Source organism: Pseudorca crassidens, chromosome 8, assembly GCF_039906515.1.
Source record: "Pseudorca crassidens isolate mPseCra1 chromosome 8, mPseCra1.hap1, whole genome shotgun sequence".
Taxonomy (NCBI): domain Eukaryota; kingdom Metazoa; phylum Chordata; class Mammalia; order Artiodactyla; family Delphinidae; genus Pseudorca; species Pseudorca crassidens.
This window is the reverse complement of record NC_090303.1, coordinates 58,723,195-58,744,039: the sequence shown is the minus strand read 5'-3', so window position 1 is coordinate 58,744,039 and position 20,845 is coordinate 58,723,195. Positions and strand designations below refer to the sequence as shown.

Below are 20,845 nucleotides of genomic sequence, written 5' to 3'. Positions count from 1 at the left end.
AGCAGGAAGTAAGGTTATGAGCACCAATGAGGGGAAAAATTATGGTGCCATTAAGGCGTGAAAGAAAATCGAGACGAAAGTGATGGGGTTAGTTTTGTTGTGCTGTAGAATGGTTAGGGGAAAATATAATAGCAAGTTTTATTTTAACTATGGTGAGTTTAAGATGCTGTGGGACCTCCAAGTAGACATGTCAAGGTGGTAAAATTACTTAAAGAGGGTCTAAAATCAGAGATTCTCTGAGTAACTGAAAATATTCCTGACTTCTCAACCTGCACCTACAATATTTGTTTCCATTTTTGACTCTTCCATTAATTCCTGACTTGGACATTCTACCTTTTACTGAAAGCAAATGTTCTTGTACTGGTAGTTTCGGAACAACAACAACAAAAACCCATAGTCTGAGATAACAGTTGTGGTAAGGAACTTGAAATAAAGCTTCAGTAAAATTGCAAAGTCCTACTTTCTATCCTCTGTCTTAAATAATTCACAGAGACTTCAGTGTTTTTAAAAGAGTCCTATGACACAGAACCAGCAGGAATCTCAATTTACTGTTCTCTTTCTGCCAATTCCCCTAGCTTGGAATAAAAATAAAAGAGATGATAGATAGTTCACTTATTACCTTGGTCTTCATTTAGACCATTTTGTCTACAGTGCACACAGAGTAATCAGAGGATGAATCAACAGTGAGAGCCATTGTGGCTACTGTACACGACTGTAAATTCACGCTCATTGAGGCTGATGTTGCTTGACAGTCTATTTTTCATGTGTATTACTTCTTCTATCTGAGTCCTTGTCTATTGATAGTTAATGCATCTTCTGTTATTGTTCCTTGTAGCAACTGTGGTTATCCGGTAACAACAGAATGATATAAGAAATTAAATATTAATAGGCAATTTATAAAAGAGCTGAAATTTTACATTCCAATAGATAAAACTGAAAAATGGAACATGTAAAAGGCAATAAGAATCAGAAGGCTCTTTCTCACTAAATGTGTAAATCAGAAGCTCTCTGAATCCTTTTAGTGTTGTCTAAGGATTAACAGAAGTTAAAACCTTAATGTCTCTAATGGTAACTGGAGAGTACCAGCTGGCATGAAAAGAAAAATGTAAGACAATCTTTGTTTTGCCCTTTGGGAAGAAAAACTCAAGTAACTGGACTGATTTCAACTGACAAGACAACAAAACGAGTAAATTGGGGAGAAAAAATGATCTGAACCAACTCTAAACAAATCATTCTTATACGACCTGATAATACTCATTTTTAAAAACCTTTTCTCTTCCTTTTCATTGTTCATTTCTGGTGGAGGCACGTGTCTCATCGTTCTTGGATTTATCTGGATCGTAGATCTGTAGTTTTACAATGTAGAGAGAAATCTATTGTCAGAAAATTCTGGCTTAACTAGATTTAAGATCCTAATCTTGTCCACAAAGCCTGTTCTCATGGACTTGGCTTTCCTTCAGGCAAAACTGATGATTAGTCCTCCTCTGTGCCAGCCACTGGCCATGCAAGGTGATGAGGGCCTGAGGTGGCAGTTGTAGGACGGAAGAGATGGATGGTAAGCGGTCCAGTTACTATTGCTAAGTTATAGTTTACCCCAAAACTTTGTGGCTAAAAACAACAACAATTTTTTTTTACAGTTTATTTTTTTAATATTTCTCTTTTTGAAAATTTTTATTGGAGTATAATTGATTTACAATGTTGTGTTAATTTCAGGTGTATAGCTAAGTGAATCAGCTATACATATACATATACCCACTCTTTTTTAGATTCTTTTCCCATATAGGTCACCACAGAGCACTGAGCAGAGTTCCCTGTGCTGCATGGTAGGTCCTTACTAGTTACCTATTTTATATACAGTAGTGTGTATAATCTCCCAATCTCCCAATTTATCTCTCCCCTCCCCCGGCCTACCCCCAGTAAACATGTTTTGTTTTCTACATCTGTAACTCTATTTCTGTTTTGTAGATAAGTTCACTTGAACTCTTTTCAGATTCCTAAAAACAACAACAATTATTTTATCAACTCTCATAGTTTCTGTGGGTCAGAATTTGGGAAGGGCTTGCCAGGCAGTTTATCTAGTCAGAGGCTTATCATAGTTGTAGTCAGATGGTGGCTGGAACCTCAGAAGTGGAAGGGCAGAGTAGGTGAGAGCTAGCCAAGCATCCCTGTCTCTTCCTGTCTCAGGGCCTCTCTATGCAATTCCTTCACATGTGCTAGTTTGGGCTTCCCCACAGCATGAAGGCCTTTTGCTGATGAGTTCCAAGGAGGAAACCACCAAAGCTGAGCCACCTTTTATGGATTAGCCTTGGGTCACATGGTGTCACTTTCACACTCTACTGGTCAGAACAGTCACAGAAGTCTAGTTTCAAGTGGAAGAGACATAGACTCACCTGTCAATAGGAGAAACATCAAAGAACTTGGGGATCTATTTTCAAACCACCAAGTAAGGAATTTGAATTGACAGAGCTTAGTGACTGATTGGATGTAGGGAGTGAGGAATATGGAGTGGAAGATGACTCCAAAATCAGTCACCTGGTATCTTAGTCTGTTTGGACTTCTATAACAAAAATACCATAGACTGGATGACTGAAACAACAAACATTTATTTCTCACAGTTCTGGAGGCTGGGAAGTCTGAGATAAAGGTTCTGGAAGATTCAGTGTCTGGTGACAGCCTGCTTCTCGTTGTGTCCACACATGGCAAAAGGGGAAAGAGAGCTCTCTGGGGTCTCTCTCTCTCTCTCTTTTTTTTTTTTTCAGATTTATTTATTTTATTTATTTATTTTTGGCTGTGTTGGGTCTTTGTTGCTGCACGTGGGCTTTCTCTAGTTGCGGCAAGCTACTCTTCATTGCAGTGCGTGGGCTTCTCATTGCAGTGGCTTCTCTTGTTGCGGAGCACGGACTCTAGGAGTGCAGGCTTCAGTAGTTGTGGCACGTGGGCTCAGTAGTTGTGGTTTGCGGGCTCTAGAGCGCAGGTTCAGTAGTTGTGGTGCATGGGCTTAGTTGCTCTGTGGCATGTGGGATCTTCCCAGACCAGGGCTCAAACCCATGTCCCCTGAGTGAGCAGGCGGATTCTTAACCACTGTGCCACCAGGGAAGTCCCCATGCAGTCTCTTTTATAAGGGCACTAATTCCATTCATGAGGGCTCCATCCTCATGACTTAATCACTTCCTGAAGGCCCCGACTCCTAACACCATCACATTGGGGGTTAGGATTTCAACATATAAATTGGGGGGAGGCGGTACAAAAACATTCAATTTGTAACCTCTGGGTCAGTGAGAATGTTACCAATCAAGTTATGAAATTCAGGAGGAAGAACATGTTTGATGGAAAAAAGGTAGATTTAAGGTGGACATGCTGAAGCAAAGATGACCAGCAAGACAGAAAGTTATATCAAGACCCCAGGAGAAAGTTGGAGCTAGAGGCAGAAATCCGGGAGTGACTGGTACATAAGGAGGCCATAGGTTTGAACAGAAGTTCCAGGGAGAGTGCACAGACAGAGGGAATTAAATGTTGAGGCCATTTGAGTGTCCCCAGCCACCAACTAGACTAGACCTACCCTTAGCAGAAGTAAACATGGCTGACTCCACATGCGTCCCTTGTTAGGTGAGTGAATATTGAGTAGGGCTGGCCACTGGGGGGCCAGGGTGGGGCGGGGAGCATCATCATTGGTGGTGGAGGATTGCACTAGGGCTGTCTGATCCCAAGACCCATGCTCTTCCCCCTACTAGACCACCTCCCTACTTTCTGTGTATTCCCTTTTCACTGGAACATTCAATAGTCTTCACCCACTTGCTGCTTGTCAACTGCTCTCCTCTGCAGCCCTTGGTTCCTTTCTCTTTTGGTAAGGTCTAGACTAAGGCTGATTCTCAGCTCTGCCCATTTGACAGATGAACACAGACAACTCGTACTTTCCTAAGTCTTTCCCAGTGGCTTGTACTATCCTTTTGAACTCAAATATCCACCTCTTCTCCCTCCAGAAAAAGAAAGAGAAGCTCTTCTAGGTTTCTCTTGACTTTCATTGTTCTTTTTTCAAATAATTAGGGCTAAATCAATTAAATGAAGATTGAATTTGATTTTTCCAGATCTTCATCAAACCACTTGATATTTTCTACCTATTGCTGAACCCTGTACAAAAGCCAGGTCCTCTGGCTCCTGGATCTTAGTGGAGCTCTAAAGATAAACTGGAAAACATAGGTTTCTTAAGCACAGATGTGGGCTTATTTGATTATCTTAATCACCTTGTGAAAGAGATAAGCAAAACAGGTATTATTCTTATTCCTATGGAGGCTGGGACAGTTCAAGTGACTTGCCCCCCAGAACACTGCTGCTAAAGGAGGGTAGCCCAAATGCAAACCAGGTCTCCTGCTACGACACCATGATGCACTGCTTCTACTGGGCCTGCTCTATATGACTTCCATTATAGTGAAACATTTGGAATAACTGATAGGTGACAGAATTGTTCGTAATGGAAATAGACATTCTAAAGAATCAATACTAAATCAAGAGGATATCAGGTGGATGGTATTTTGATCATGGTCTCATTGAAGGTGTTCATTTGTAGGGTTCTTTTTGTTTTTTTTGTTACATTTACACCTTAGTTACTATAATTTTCCTAGGATGACAGGGTCCTGGGGCATTTCTCTGGAATAACACCTTATTAATCACTAATAGAGTCCTGGCTTACATTTTAATCATGTGTCCAGAGATTAAGAGAAAAACTGAGAATTTAACCTTCCAAATTCTTGTGGCCAAATTTATATCCTGTTATTCAAGTACCTCCTTTCTGGGGAGGAACTATAAGGCAGAATGAGGACTCTCCTGGCTGCAGAATGAGGTAGAGGGACTTATGCCACTTTTGTCCGAGGCCTTTCCTGGCCCTACCTTATTTAAACACACACGCTCACTCAGAACCTTCTTTGATCTACACTACTGCAGCTCAACTATTTTGAAAAGCTGATGTTGTGGAATCCTTAAGTCATCTGTGACCTAGGTCACTAAAGACAGGAGCAATTTAGTAAAAGTATTAATTGAAACTCTCCTGACAAGCCCTACTCCTCCAGATAAACTTACACATCAAACCCACACGGGCTGCTGGGCTATTCTGAGCAGCCTGAGATTTTCAATATCTCATAAACAGTCCCCTCAATCACTACAATCTAATAAGGCTATAATCATCATTGACACTATAATGATTAAAATGAATAAAACCCATTAAGAAAAGTCATGTTGAGTTATTAAAAGTTTCGCTCTACGTGATATGTAATCTTTTATCCATTTTTTATGATGAAATCTGTAACCATCTATCCACAAAAGACCATTAATTTACTGCTCTGTGGATGTTACCATGCTCTTTAGTTTAACAGCTTATCATTGATTTCTTGAGGGAGATATTATATTTGGAGAAATACACATGGAACAAAAGCCCGAATGTTGCTGTAAATTTCCCATGACAGGCTGATCAAAGTATTTTGGCCTGGTCTGCAGCCTGGGGCTGGTGAACAAGTTTTCTAGAGTGGAGAGAGCGCTGGGCTACCAGGCGGCAGATCCATGCTTTCGGGCACTGCAAATGCTTCTAAGGAGAGGTCATGTGCACAGCAGGGGGAGAAACAATAAAATGTCCATTAACTGGAGCCTAGTTAACTGGCTTATTGGCATCTATTAGAAACAAATTGCAAACAAAACTGATCCTATTATAAACTTCTCCTCATCCCCTCCATCCAGGGCAGTCCTGCTTGGCTTCGAAGAGCCTCAACAAATACAATGCTGGCAGATGACTCCTTTATTTGTAAGGAGAAGATTGGTTTGTAGCCAGCAACGGCCTACAACCCTGACCAGCAGACAACTACAAAGCTGTAGTGGCCCCGCACAGCAGACAGAGCACTAGAGAGGCAGCTAATGTACTCATGCCCACATTCTTTCACCAGGGACTTTTTTTCCCTAAGCAAACAGCAATAAAAAAATCTGAATGGAAGAATGTGTACAGAATGCTGAACTAAGTGGTGGAGGAGCCCGATTCTTAATGTGTACTTTTTCTCATAATAAACTCTGCTCCAATATCTTTACTGCCCATCTCCTATTTAATCTTATTAACAGTAAAACCTTAAAAGATCCTGTGAAGCCAAGGAGAGAGTGTTGTCTTTGAAGGCCTTCTTCATCTTTCCTGAAATGATTAATAAATGCATTTGCCAGCCTCTGTCTGAACAGACCTGCCAGACTTCCCCAGCAGGTAACGACAAGTTCCCACAGAACAAGACGAAAATGGTTGCCTTATATTTTATCAGATTTCCATATTTTCTAGATTTGTTTCCCTCATTGAGGTCTTGCTGGGTTTTTTTCCCCCCACTTTATCTAAATAACATTAGGTTATAAATGTCATTCCATAATATACCATCTTTTTTACAAAGGGAAGCCTGTCTTTACCAAAATAATCAAATATTCTTTATGATCCTCCCTTTTAAAAGAAAACAGCAAATTTCATTTATCAGGTTGAAGTATAGTTCAAAGCGTGGTGAACAGACATCGATTTTTATCAATCTTTGGAGAGTTCATTTAAATCTACACCATTCCATCATGTAAGACAAAATGGTCACTAAATGAAATTAAAAGGCAAATTCACCAAGAATAAAAAGGAAGTCGTTCTTTATGTAACACATTATTAACCTGTGGAAATAACTGCTTCAGGGTATGATTGAGGTGAACAGCTTAGTAAAAAATTTTAAATGATGTAAAACTTCTAGACATCAGAATGGTATTAGTGACTGATAACTCTATCAATCCTCACATTTCTGTACATACACTCACACCACAGTTGAAGACAGGAAGACTTTTCTCATGCCCTCAATATACTAACAATAAGTTGGTGAGATATAAATATAGCACTCTCTGGTGCACAATTAACTTTTTCTGCTGTTCTCATACCTTCCTCTCGCCTTAACTGTATTCATGTCAACTGCGGTTCAAAGTGAAAATGGGATCAGGTGAACTATTTGTCCATTTCTATGTGGCACTCTTTATTCCCCCTCCCTTTTTTGGGGGGGGGAATCAAGATGTAATGCAGTATAAATGGTTATTTGACTATGTCTAAAGGACCTTAAGAGAAATACAAAATCACTTAAACATTCCAATAAAAATGGACTGATACTTAGAAAAAATTGTGTGTGTATAACATAAAATAAAATACATAAGCCAGAGTAGAGGGTAAGGAAATAAGGAAGAAATCACTTCAGTACATCAAAGACTTCTTTTGGTATATCTTCAGAGAAAGCGAAATTGACTGTTAAAATACCTATAAAATTTTGGGCTTCCCTGGGGGTGCAGTGGTTAAGAATCCACCTGCCAATGCAGGGGACGTGGGTTCGAGCCCTGGTCCAGGAAGATCCCACATGCCACGGAGCAACTAGGCCCATGAGCCACAACTACTGAGCCTGCACTCTAGAGCCTGTGAGCCACAACTACCGAGCCCACGTGCCACAACTACTGAGGCCTGCGCGCTTAGAACCCGTGCTCCGCAAGAAGAGAAGCCACTGCAATGAGAAGCCCGCGCACTGCAACAAAGAGCAGAAGCCAGTATGCAGCAATGAAGACCCAATGCAGCCAAAAATAAATAAATTTATCTTAAAAAAAGATTCATTAAAAAACTATAAAATTTTAAAAGACAATCATGAATTTTAATTTATCATCATAGTATTAGAAATATAGTTCTTTCTAACCATGGCGGCACTGAGAATTTTGTGAGATGAAAGTTTTCCTGGTGTTAATTTGAGCCTTTAATTAATTATAATCTTTTAGAAAGGGGTTGTTTAACTACGAAAAAAAAGGGTTACACAGAAATGATGGAAAAACAAGACTTGGTGCAGATTTTAGTGAAGCTGCATACCGGTAAGCTGTGGTTCTAGAATGATGAGTCAGCACTTCTGTGATTACAGGTGGGGAGAGCAATAAAATCTTGCTAAGTTTAGTTATTGAAATTGTACAGTTTCATAAATAGTATAATGTTCTCAGCGGGTAAATGTTATATTTTAATGACATCCATATTAAAACACATAACAAATTCTCGAGCTCACGGTCAACAGAGCCTCCTTCAATGTGAGCCACTGAAGTTCAGGACCAAGGCTGGAAATGGAAGATTCAGTCTCTGAAGGGATGAGAGTGAAGGGAGAGAAACTGAGATCCAGTAACTTATTAGTTAAGAAAATTATGTTTTTCTGGTAGGCCATTTGGAAAAGTGCACAGGTTTGAGCTAGTTAGAACTTAAATAGGTGACCAAGCTTTCTCACCAGGTAACAGGACCTTGTGTGAACTTGGTCATAATGAAGAGAGCAAGCCTGCTGTGATGGTGAAGACCTTTGGTTTCCAGACTTAACTGTGTTAAAACATAAGTCTACATGCTTCTTAATTAGTCTCGGGCCAGTGTACCCCTTCCTAAGCTCAGAAGTTGAAAGAACAGGTGACACATTTGTACATCTAAACCCCCTCCTGAGCATATTAATTTTAAAAAAAGTTTGAAGAGACTAACTTTGTTGAGATTGTTCATCAATCAGCTTTGTTTCACTGAAAACCTACTCATACACTCTAATTCTTCCAGGTGTTTTTCCTTGCAGCCTCCTCGAGCATGGTTATTTTTGTTTACATAAATGGCAGATTATTTCTCCTCTTTTAAAATATCTCTCACGTATGGATCTTAATTGTTTACAAAGCACTCTCCCTTGCATCCAAGTTTATTTAATCCTCACAGCGAGCTTCGAGGTATCTGTGAGGTAGATAATATTTCCACTGTACAGGTAGTGAAACTAAGACTCAGAAGAGTTGATTCATCACCTGAGGTCATACTGGTAACTGTTGAAGTCAGGAAACAAATTTAGGTCTCCTCTCTCCAAATTCACCCCTCTCCTGAATCACCTCAGTATTTTAATAATAACATGTGATTAAAAATTCAGAAATCAGAATAATGAAATGGTCAGAAATCTACTAGTTAAAAGCTTTGTATAATAAATGTAGTCTTGGAAAACCATTATGCTTCTAAATCTTACAATGGAGAAAGTTCTTATACTGACAGACCAAACTGTGTCTCTGCCTCTGTTAACATCACAAAGATGTTTGTGGTAATTCGTAGAGTCCCCAGAATCACACCTAAAATGATCCAGCTCAAAAGCACAACCAGGATTTACAGTCATGCTGAGAAAAATGCTCTACTATGTCTTCCTTGTGAGATGTGTAAGAAGATACAAAAGAATACAATGTAAACTGTGTTTCAGTGAGAGTAACACAGAGGCAAAATAAAAATGGAATGGTTACACATCTAAGATTCAAGGATCCTCATATATGTCAAATTATTCCCAGTGAATAACACCTTGAATCAAAAATACTTGAGCTATTCATTTGGCTATCAACAAGTCTCAGGAAATTCAACTAGTTTGAGATAAAGGTCATTTTTCCTAGCTCTCGTGTACCTTGGATCAACATTTCTCAGGACCTATTAGATGTTAATTGATGTGTACCCCACACACACAACAGGGAAGGATCTTGGTTTGGGTTCCCCCAGAAATAGAACCTGGGTCAAGGATTAAAATACAAATAGTACACTTAGGAGGTGATCCCAGGAACTGCCAATAGGGGGTGGGAAATTAATCAGGGAAGGGAAGGGAGCCAAAATGGGGTGCTTTATCAAGTCATTTACTACTCTCAGCACCTAGAAGTGCTCCAGCAGGAGCAACTCAGGAACATGTCTGTCAATCCCCATTCATCTTTGGTTGAGCGCTGCTTTGGGGGGCATTAATTCTCTTGTTCTTTCAGCTTACTTGTTAACATATTGAGTGGACTCCCATAGACTTCCTCCTAAAAAAAAATAAGCTTTCAGGCAACGAATTATAAGTCTTACTAGTATTTTCATTCCAAGCTCTGTCATAAGTCATTGGTTAGCCACTGAATTGTCTTCTCTGAGTCAGGTGCCCACTGTTGATCTGGGTGTGCTTGGAGGTTTGTGTTTCACATTGCTCACACGAAAGATGAGCTGGGCCAGTTCCTTGGTAATTTTGTTTGGGAAACATGGAGTAATGTAGGCAATTAGGAGAAAGAGTAGAAATTTAAAGAATGTAGAAAAGGCAGCCATGAAGTAGTGTAGGGGTCATGAGAGGGAGGTAGAGTAGGAGCTGCGAGGGGTCCTGGCAAGCTGAAGTTATGATTAAGCCAAAACCATGAGAAATCAAAAACTATGAATTTTTTAAAGGATAAAGTAGATGAAAAGAATAAGTGCTTTGGAGCTAGTCATAATCAGAGACAAAGATAAATAGATACCCTGATTGTTGGTCAAATCACATCACTGATGGAACATCAGAGTAAGGATCATAGACTCCTGGTCCTTGGGTCATAAGGGCTACCTTGGATCCAGAAATGCCCTAGAGTTCTGGACTTTGTAACGTCCTGGTCCTTTTCTAGCTGTACTCATGGAATTCCATGAAGATCCATGTTAATTCTTACATAAAGTGCTTCTTTCTTGAACTTGTTTGAGTGGATTAATGTATATGGACTTGGGTTCAAATCCCAGCAGCACCACTGTTAATGTATATGGAAGAGCAAATGACTTAAATTCTGTGGGCCCCACTTTCCTCATTTGTAAAATGAAAATAGTAATCCCTAGCCTGCAATATCATTTTAATGGTTAAATAAAATACCTGAAACACAATAAATTATAAATATTTATTCTCCTTCCCCTTAGAAAAGGTAAGGAAGACAGTGGAAAGTCTGCATTGCCTATGCCTCTCTAAATCAGTTTTATTAATTAGTAATCTAATTCTGATCAGGATGGGACAGAATTCAGAAATTTTATTTATTACATGTCCTCAAGTAGTAAGCATAAGTGCATAAAGCTACCTAGACTGACAGAATCCTCAGATGTTAGAGTCTGAGGAACTCTGGATATCACCCCACAGTCCTTTTTGTTCAGGTGAAGAACCCGGGGTCAAGAGAGGTTATGTGACGTGCCCAGGTCGTACAGCCAGTTACCAGCAGAGCCAGGAAGACAATCTGGGTTTCCAGACTTCCCATCCAGAGCTTATTGGTTTTCTTAACCTTAGATCAAGTTCTCCACTTCTGTTGTTTTCCCTTCTGGTTTTCTCCATGGTAAATTTAAAATCACTTTTCCCTGTAGACTCACAGGTGTGACTCTTGAACCCGGCACACTCTGCCCATTCCTTGAAGTGCTCTTGTCCGCTCCTGTTTCCTCAGGCCCCCTTCAAGTTGGGGTTAATGGTCCCTCTGTAACTTTCGTCTATCAACACACTCTTCACGTGGTGTTGTGATCATCACAACTCCTCTTGATTCTGCACTCCCTGAAGGCAGGGCCTAAATCTGGTTCATCCAGCACAGTTTGGATTTTTTAAATGCATGTTTATGGACATTGACTGAGAAACTTGTTAGAATAGGTTAGAATAACATTAAATGTTGAGGTAAATGAGATGACCCTTGGATGTCAGTCATTTCTTTACTGAAAATATGTAAATTCAAGGTTACAACACTAACAACCTCTGGAAAACAATTGTCCAGGCTAGTCAGAGTCCCTAAAGTGTGGACAATATGAAAAGCCCCAGATCTGTCAGCTGGGTGACATGGTCAATTGTTTTCCAGTTCTCTGTGTCAGCTTCCCCATCTGTGAAGGTGTGCAAAGGGAGGGGCAGTTACCTTAGATTATTTTTAAGGTCATTTATAGTTCTAAAATAGTAAGATTCTACATTTAATTAAATATAACCCTGCTAAAGGCTATGAAACTTCATTATTGCTCACAGATCAGATCTCAAAGAAATTACCTAGATTCACACATAATCCACTTCATAACAGACTCTACTTCTAGTGTGAGTCATAAAAACAGAAACCTTTTAAAATCTTGGGAAGAAATTCACATCATTTACCCTCTCTTTAGAGTCACTATTTAGATTTTTAAACATATAAACATAAAAGGCTTTTATATGAATTCAATTCATTCTATTGAAGTTTACTCTGAATAGTGCAGCATTTGATTCCCCAAAGAAAGCCAATAGAGAGTTTATATCTGGTCAATATTACTGACATATCACTGCATTAGGAAAAAACTGATTTTCTAAGGTAGAAGAACGCTGATCTCATTTGTCTTTCTAACATGAAGATTTAGGAATGCTTGCAAGGATGGAAAGAGAAGGCTAACTATACTAAACTAACATTTTGGTTTCAAGAGTTTGAAACAAAATCATATGCCAAAGTACAGCAATCTGTAGCAAGATGTTCTCTGCTCCAGGGAGAAATGGAGAATTCTCTTTCCAAAATGGTTTGAAAATAATCCCACCAACAAGAGAGCTATAAACAAAAACACCTTGGAAGATGTCCTCTCACCAGAGGACTCTATAATATACATAAGTGCACATACTCAAGTAGGAGAAATGCCTTTAAATTTCCTTTTATTATTTTCAAGAATGCTCCTAAATTGGGTAGGGAGTAAGAATCAAGAGGTGGAAATTCTTTCAAGACATATAGTGAAATCCTAGACCATCAAGCAACTTGAGAAAGAGGAGTTTTTCTAGAAGCTATTGAACCAGGAGGCAGTTAATGAGCAAAGAAATGTCTTTAGAATTGAACAAAAAAAGATTCTGTAATAAGATCCCCACTTCTCTAGGGCAGAGCTGGGGAACTGATTAAACTAAAACTCGGGAAAGATCTGCTTAACATAGGTGCAGTATCAATGGTCCATCGGTAGTCATTTGAAACCAGTCACTGTCCTCTGGAATAGTATTGAAAGGTGATCTATCTCTCATGACTCAGATCTAGTGGAAGCTAAACTAGAGAAACCTGGTAAGCTTGAGACAAATAGAGGCATGGACAATTCCAGCCTATCTTAATTTTGCTAATTTAGTATTTTGAACATACTGTGAAATTTTTACTATTGTCACACATATATTCTACATCAGATTGGAAATTGAACTGGAAAAGATTCACTGTTTTCTGTGTGGTGTGTGTGTATGTGTGTGTGTGTGTGTGTGTGTGTGTGTGTGTGTGTGTGTAAGAGAGACAGAGACAGAGAAACAAAGCGACAGAGAAAGTAAACAGAGTGGAAAGATGAAAAAGTACAAACATTCACTTGAAAACTTAGACCTCAACTATTATGTACTTAAAAGAATTTAAATGAATGCATAATCTTGAGCAAAAGAAGTCAAACAAAAGAGATACACTAAAATTTCATTTACATGAAGTACTACCAGACAAACTAATCCAGGATGTTAAAGAGTTAGGATCGTGGTTACCCTTAGAAGCGGGGTAATGACTGGAAGGCAGGTAGCAAAAGGAGACTTCTAGAGTGCTGTTTATAATCTTCTTCATAATGTGCTGGTTACATGAGTGTGTTCACTTTATAAAAATGCATCAAGCTGTACACTTGTGATATGTGCACTTGTCCGTCAGCTGGGTCAGAAGCAGGTGCCGAGGTGGAGAGAGGGTGCAAAAGGTTTATTAGAGAGTAACATTGGTGAGGAAAAGGGAAGAAGTAGGACTTGCAGGAAGAGCTGTCAGACCATCAGGCAGAGCTGGCAAGGAATCTACCAGCTCATTCGGAGCTCCACAGCAAAAGTTATTCATTGGAGGGATTCCATGGTAGGTAGAAATGACTAACCCTTTGTAAAAAGCCTTACCTGGTCTTGGCTGGGGCCACCTTGAAAAGAGCAGCTCAAAAGCAGACCTGAAGGAATGAACAATGAGAAGCTGTCAGCTGACCACACTCCTTACAACTGGAAAATAAGTTCTTTCTTAAAGGCAGTTTGAGCAGTACATAGATCCATACAGTGCAGGGGGTGAACTATGGATTTATAGTAACTATATATCCACAGTAATATGGATATGTAAATATATGTAATATGTAAATATATTATATTGCAATTAAAAGCTTTTCTTTAAGAAAAAGGACTGCACCATTCTCAGTGTTCTTGACGTTTACTCACACAGAACCCCAGTGTTATACAAGTTAAATCAAAGTATTCCACTAATGAAAGATGAAAAGATTATGTTTTTTCCATTTTCACAAAACAAAAACCCAGATAATGCATGTTTTCTTATTTTTTGAGTTTTAATCTCAAGTTCTTCTTAACTCTTTAACACATATTACTACATGTCTGTACAAGAATCCAAATAAGGTGATATCTGATTTAGCACAAAATTACATATTTTGTCATATCAATACTTTATGAGATTTCATAAAGAGCACCGTGACATGCAGGTGTCCTGCCACAGGCACAAGTTTAAGGACCAGCTAAGCTACTTAAGAAACAAACAGATGCTAGAATTGTAAGGAACCCACAGGGCATCAATGCCTTAATCACTAGCCACCAGGGAACAAACGGCCCAACCTCAAAGATCACAAGAAGTTCAGGTGCTGGGTATGTCTTCCCATGTGAACCGACACTGTGCTATGGTTCCTCATCTCACAGAACTTAGAGGATAAGTTCTTTGCTTATTCCTTTAAGCTCAGTCTCTGTTTCTGCCCACATGCTGTGATTCATCCATCTGCCCATCTGGGGTACTGCAGACACCCCAGGTCTAGATCTTAATCATGCTCTCTGGATTCCAACACCACACACACACACACACACACACACACACACACACACACTTCCAACTCTTCTTTCTGAACCTTTGCACTCCTAACCTCTTACCCTCACATCAAGCTCTCTGCCTGACCCAACCCGGCCTGGTTCCCAGACCAGAGGCCTCTAGGCTTGCCCTATCTTGTAGCCATCCTGCTGCCAAAATATGTTAGGTATAAGAGCATTTTTAAAAGTTCAGAAAAGAAGCCAAGTGTGTGTAGCAGGGCATATATGTCTAAATTCTCCTAATAATAGGATGAAGCATCAATCACCTGAGAATTACGTCATTAGAAATGTTTTAGAACACATGAAAAGGGATCAGCGGTCATTTACCTGCAAGTCCACGGTATCATAAGCTAGTAAGATTTCATTACTAAAAAATCCAATAAACCTCTTCATAAATGACTCCTGGCAGGACACATTTATTTGTCTGGCTACACAGATTCCATCTCCTTTGTTTGGACAGAGTACCCCTGCTTTCTTTTTGGCGCCTTACCTTCCTGTCACAGTAAGCAGCTTTGATAGGATTGTCAACCAAGGCACACTGCACTCTCAAGCCAAGAGAAGAGCATGTGGTCCAAGCTGGACCCATCAGGCCCCTGGGATTTTGGAAACTAAATGGTTGGAGGTCATCTGTTACAGCAAAGTTTCCTGACAAAATGGTCAAATAGTTCCAACTTCTTTGCCATTAGGAACTACTGTTCTCTTCGGATCTAGCTTTCCAAGGAACAGAACAATTTTCAGTAAAAACATTTTAATAACTCCCACCATAGGACAGGATACAGAGTTTATTCATTCATTCAAAAAATATTTATTACATTTACTGACTTTGCTCTGGCCGTGACACAGTAAAAAACAAACAAAAATGCAAAATATAGTTTTCAAGACATTGGGCATAAGACAATGAAGAGCAGCGATCCCTGAAAGATGGAAAACATATGAAATGAGTCCTGAAATTACCTCAGTCTTCTACGACCTGGCTCTGGCATAGGGAGGGGGAACCCAGGAAAAACCCCAAGGAAAACCCCAAGATCTCCCTCCATTGGGGAGAACTGGGAATACAGGGAGGCCAAGGCAGCTACAGTACACAGAACAGAGTACCAGAGAAGAGAAAACTGCATAGAGAGCTTCACAGATTTACAGAGGACTTGCCCTTGAGCAAGCTCTCACACTAAGTACTGATTAGTGCCCTGTAGTAAGGAAAGTGCCTACAGCTGAGAAAAGAAGCACATAAGGATTAGAGGAAATAATCTCCAGAAATCATCCAGGAGCTGAAGTAGTTCCTCTTCCCACCAGCCAGAGTGGAGAAACTCATAATTCATGGGGCATTTGGGAGAGTACTCAGAAGTGTTTTGCCTCAGGAGTGGGCTTTTTTTTTTTTAGCCCTAGGCTAAAGCTCTGGTCTTGTCTAAAAAAGCTTAAAAACAAGACCTGAAAGGATCAAACCATTCCTAGGCACTTAATTTTCTTTGAATTCATTTTTAAGTCTAAAATTATTTCAAAATAAGTCTTTAAAAAGTGACAGCACAAAACATCACGTGCCAAGAAAAGAAGACCTAAATCAAACTTCTAGAGATGAAAACTACAATGTCTGAGATACAAAGTACACTGGATGGCATTAACAGCAGATTAGACATGGCAGAAGGAAGAATTTGTGAACTTAAAGACACAGCAATAGGAACTATTTAAAATGAAACACGGAGAGGAAAAACTAAAAGGAAAGAGCATCTGTGAACTGTGTGACAACTTCAAGAGGCCTAACATATATGTAACTGGAATCCCTGAAGGAGGGAGTGAGGCAGAAAAAATATGTAAAGAAATGAGGATGAAATTTTTCCAAATTTCATTACCCACAGATCCAGGAAGCTCAATAAACCCTAAGCACTAGAAACTCAAAGAAAACCATGCCAAAAGCATGTCATAATTAAAATAGAGATAAAGAGAAAAATCTTAAAATCATTCAGAGAGTGTGGTAAATACAAAAGACTTTTATTAAGAACTACTGTGTTCCAATGCTTAAGGGGTTATTATTTTTGTTACTTTTCTTTCTTCTTCCTCCCTTTCTTCCTCTCTCTCTCCTCTCTCTAAGAATATAAAGTCTAAGAGAACATATATATGTTTTCACTTTGAATCCCTGGCTCTTTGGATTCCAAGGATATGTAACAGAGAAATACTTTCTTCATAAATCAGACACTCTCCTTGCCTTATAGGAATTTGTTGTGGTCTAGAAAATAGTATAAAATACTCAATATTCAAGCTTCCAGACTTCTGCTTTATCTTTCTTGAGGATGCCTATTGCCAAGTACTCCCAAACATATGACAAAGATGAGTGTTCAAAGTTACTCACAGATAAAATGTCACAAATGAAAAATAAATTTTTTATCATTGTCCATGTATTTTGAAAGGAAAGGCATCATTCTGAAGCTGATTATACTTGGTGATTGTACTCACAGAGAGAAGGGAGACCTGAGAGGGAAGGGTAGGAAGATTTCCAACCTCAAGGCCTTTGGTATATTTAAAAGTATAGAGAGGTGGAAAGTCATAACAACTGTGAATGTGTGTGTATGTGTGTGTGTGTGTGCATACATAGTGGGACAGGCAGATCTCAGAGGTGAATCTTCTGTTATCTCCCACTTCACAAAATATACCCAAATATTTCTTTATGCCAAATACACTTCTTTGCTTATGACCAACACTGGAAGATGTTAGAAATGTTCCATTTGGACATTCAACATGGAATATGCTGTGTGCTATACAGAATTTTTAGCACACTACTTGGTGTTTATTTGGATGTAAGCACAAAGCCTAGACTCAGTCTTTTCACTTAGCCTCTCTTCCTCCCTTTCCTCTTCATCTGTTATTTTCCTTTGCAATTAATGTGTCCATCTCTTCAAAAAGGAAGAACAAAAAGCTTGAACTAAGAAGATTTTTCGGTTCACTTTGGTTGTTCTACAACTCATTATCCCTCAATTGACCACCGGAGACTCTGCTGCCATATATTTAAATCACCCTAGGCATGAGCTGGGGATGGATTTATCATGAAACTTTTATAATAGAGAGGGTCACAAGGAAGAGAGTGCTTTTAAATGTCTCCTCTCCTGCAGGCAGGTGATAACTTCACTCTTTGGTGAGTCCCTGCTGCTTTACTATTACATTCAGATGTTTTTATTCTAAGAGGAAAGTATAATGGATGAACATAAAATTTTAGTATTTGGGACAGTTAGACTGCACACCAGGTACTTGGATCTTTTTTCTATCTTTAATGTATTTTAAGATCAGTTATACTTAATGCTTCTGATTTCAGCTGGTTCCCAAGGCAAATGAAAAAAAAAAAAAAAAGATTTGTAGGAAACCTAGATAGTTTGAGTTTCAAGGAACTCTTCTGTCCGAAATTCCATCCAGAGTTTCTATTACATTCATAATAGCACCAACCTTCTAAAGTGAATGGGAATAGTATTAGGAGCAAGACCACTGCATTGGAGTTGTGCCCTTGTGTGGTGCAGACAGTACAACTCACAAACTACAATGAGTGGTGTCCCCTAGAAAGCATAGGACACAACCTAAACAAATTGCAATGCAGCCCTAAGCAATAGTGACACAGAAATTTAAAACACAGCGAGACTGAGCGTTGGATCAGGAACTCAAGTGAAGAGCCTGGGCAAAAGAGTCAAAGCCAAGAAGAAATTTTGGATTTTGGATGATGGGTACAGGTGTCCACAGCAAGAACATAACTCTTCGCCTCATCCTAGGCTGTCATGGCTTTACCAGTATTTACCTTGGTATAGTTTACACAGGCCTCATTACCCAACCCAGACTTGTGGTCCTCCATAACCATAATATTTTTCTCCTGTTCCCTCTCAGGTCCCCACTTCATTCAAGTTCCCATTGTGGTGATTCTACCAACAGAACCTTATATTTTGGATTTCCAATATGAATACAAGGCCTTACAAATGGGCATGCAAAAAAAAAAATGATCTAGGAATTTGCTCAAAGGAAATAGTCATTAGTTTTACTAACAATGATGATAGTATGAAACAACATAAATGTCCAACAACAGTGAATTGTTTAAATAAACTATGTTATAGTTGTACAGTGGAGTACTAGGGAGTCATTTAAACTGATTTTGTGGACAAAATCTTAATCGTGGAGAAAGATGTTTAAGATGTGTGGGTAAGTTTAAAAATAAAGCTTCAGGGCTTTCCTTGTGGCACCGTGGTTAAGAATCTGCCTGCCAAAGCAGGGGACACGGGTTCCAGCCCTGGTCCGGGAAGATCCCACGAGCGGCGGAGCAACTAAGCCCACGTGCCACAACTACTGCGTCTGCGCTCTAGAGCCCGTGAGACACAACTACAAAGCCCAGGCGCCCGAACTACTGAAGCCCACGGGCCCTAGAGCCCATGCTCCACAACAAGAGAAGCCACCACAATGAGAAGCCCGCGCACCGCAAAGAAGAGTAACCCCCGCTCACCGCAACTAGAGAAAGCCCGCGCGCAGCAACAAAGACCCAATGCAGCCAAAAATAAATAAATTAATTAATTTAAAAATAATAATAATAAGGCTTCAATACAGTGTGACTACAACAATTTTTTAAAAACTCTGTCTAGGGCTTCCCTGGTGGCGCAGTGGTTGAGAGTCCACCTGCCGATGCAGGGGACGCGGGTTCGTGCCCCGGTCTGGGAAGATCCCACATGCCGCGGAGCGGCTGGGCCCGTGAGCCGTGGCCGCTGAGCCTGCGCGTCCGGAGCCCGTGCTCCGCAACGGGAGAGGCCACAACAGTGAGAGGCCCGCATACTGAAAAAAAAAAAAAAAAAAAAAAAAAACTCTGTCTAGACATAGGGAAGAAGACTTAAATGATACACACCAAAATATTGGCAATATTTCTTTCTGAGTGGTGGAATTAATTTTAATAACAGTTATTGTGAAATTGTTTCACCTCTATCACAAAAATAGCAGTTATCATTATATAAAAATAGGAAGAAATAAAGCCCAAAGAAGAAAATTTAAATTACCCACAATCCTACCATCCAGAAAAAAAAAGCTGTTAACGTTTTGGAATATACCTTCCTGAACTTTTTAAATATTAAAACCAACTTTTTTCTCATTATAAAAATAACACAGGGGTTTTTTGCTTCCGGGAAGATGGCGGAAGAGTAAGACGCGGAGATCACCTTCCTCCACACAGATACACCAGAAATACATCTACACGTGGAACAACTCCTACAGAACACCTACGAACGCTGGCAGAAGACCTCAGACCTCCCAAAACACAAGAAACTCCCCACATACCTGGGTAGGGCAAAAGAAAAAAGAATAAACAGAGACAAAAGGATAGGGACGGGACCTGCACCAGTGGGAGGGAGCTGTGAAGGAGGAGAGGTTTCTACACACTAGGAAGCCCCTTCGCGGGCAGAGACTGCGGCTGGCGGAGGGGGAAAGCTTCCAAGCCGCAGAGAAGAGCACAGCAACAGGGGTGCGGGGGACAAAGTGGAGAGATTCCCGCACAGAGGATCAGGGCCGACCGGCACTCACCAGTCCGAGAGGCTTGTCTGCTCACCTGCCGGGGCGGGCGGGGCTGGGAGTTGAGGCTCGGGCTTCGGTCGGAGCGCCGGGAGAGGACTGGGGTTGGCGGCGTGAACACAGCCTGCACGGGATTAGTGCATCACGGCTGGCCGAGAGGGATTCCGGGGAAAAGTCTGGACCTGCCGAAAAGGCAAGAGACTTTTTCTTCCCTCTTTGTTTCCTGGTGCGCGAGGAGAGGGGATTAAGAGCGCTGCTTAAAGGAGCTCCAGAGACTGGCGCGAGCCGTGGCTAAAAGCGCAGACCCCAGGGACGGGCATGAGACGCTAAGGCTGCTGCTGCCGCCACCAAGAAGCCTGGGTGCGAGCACAGGTCACTATCCACACCCCCCTTGCGGGGAGCCTGTGCAGCCCGCCACTGCCAGGGTCCCAGGATCCAGGGGCAACTTCCCCGAGAGAACGCACGCCGGCCTCTGCTGCCGCAGGCCCGCCCTGCACTCCGTGCCCCTCCCTCCTCCCCGGCCTGAGTGAGCCAGAGCCCACGAATCAGCGGCTCCTTTAACCCCGTCCTGTCTGAGCGGAGAACAGACGCCCTCCAGCGACCTACACGCAGAGGCGGGGCCAAATCCAAAGCTGAGCCCCTGGCAGCTGTGAGAACAAAGAAGAGAAAGGGAAATCCCAGCAGCCTCAGGTGCAGCGGATTAAAGCTCCACAATCAACTTGATATAC

The 20,845-nt window shown here is 40.7% G+C and overlaps 1 long non-coding RNA gene across 2 annotated transcripts in view; it reads right to left on the bottom strand.

Annotated features, from left to right (window-relative positions):
* Nucleotides 1-20,593, bottom strand: part of LOC137229132 (uncharacterized) — a 143,481-nt gene extending 122,888 nt beyond the window's left edge. Inside the window, exons 1-2 of one of the 2 annotated variants that reach the window (XR_010945554.1) lie at nucleotides 20,155-20,593; nucleotides 13,653-13,699 (exon numbers count right to left, since the gene is read on the bottom strand). This is a non-coding gene — a long non-coding RNA (uncharacterized lncRNA). Of the gene's footprint in view, nucleotides 1-13,652; nucleotides 13,700-20,129 lie in introns of both variants that reach the window. The other variant, XR_010945553.1, reaches the window with a different exon arrangement.
* Between the last annotated feature and the right edge of the window lie 252 nt (nucleotides 20,594-20,845).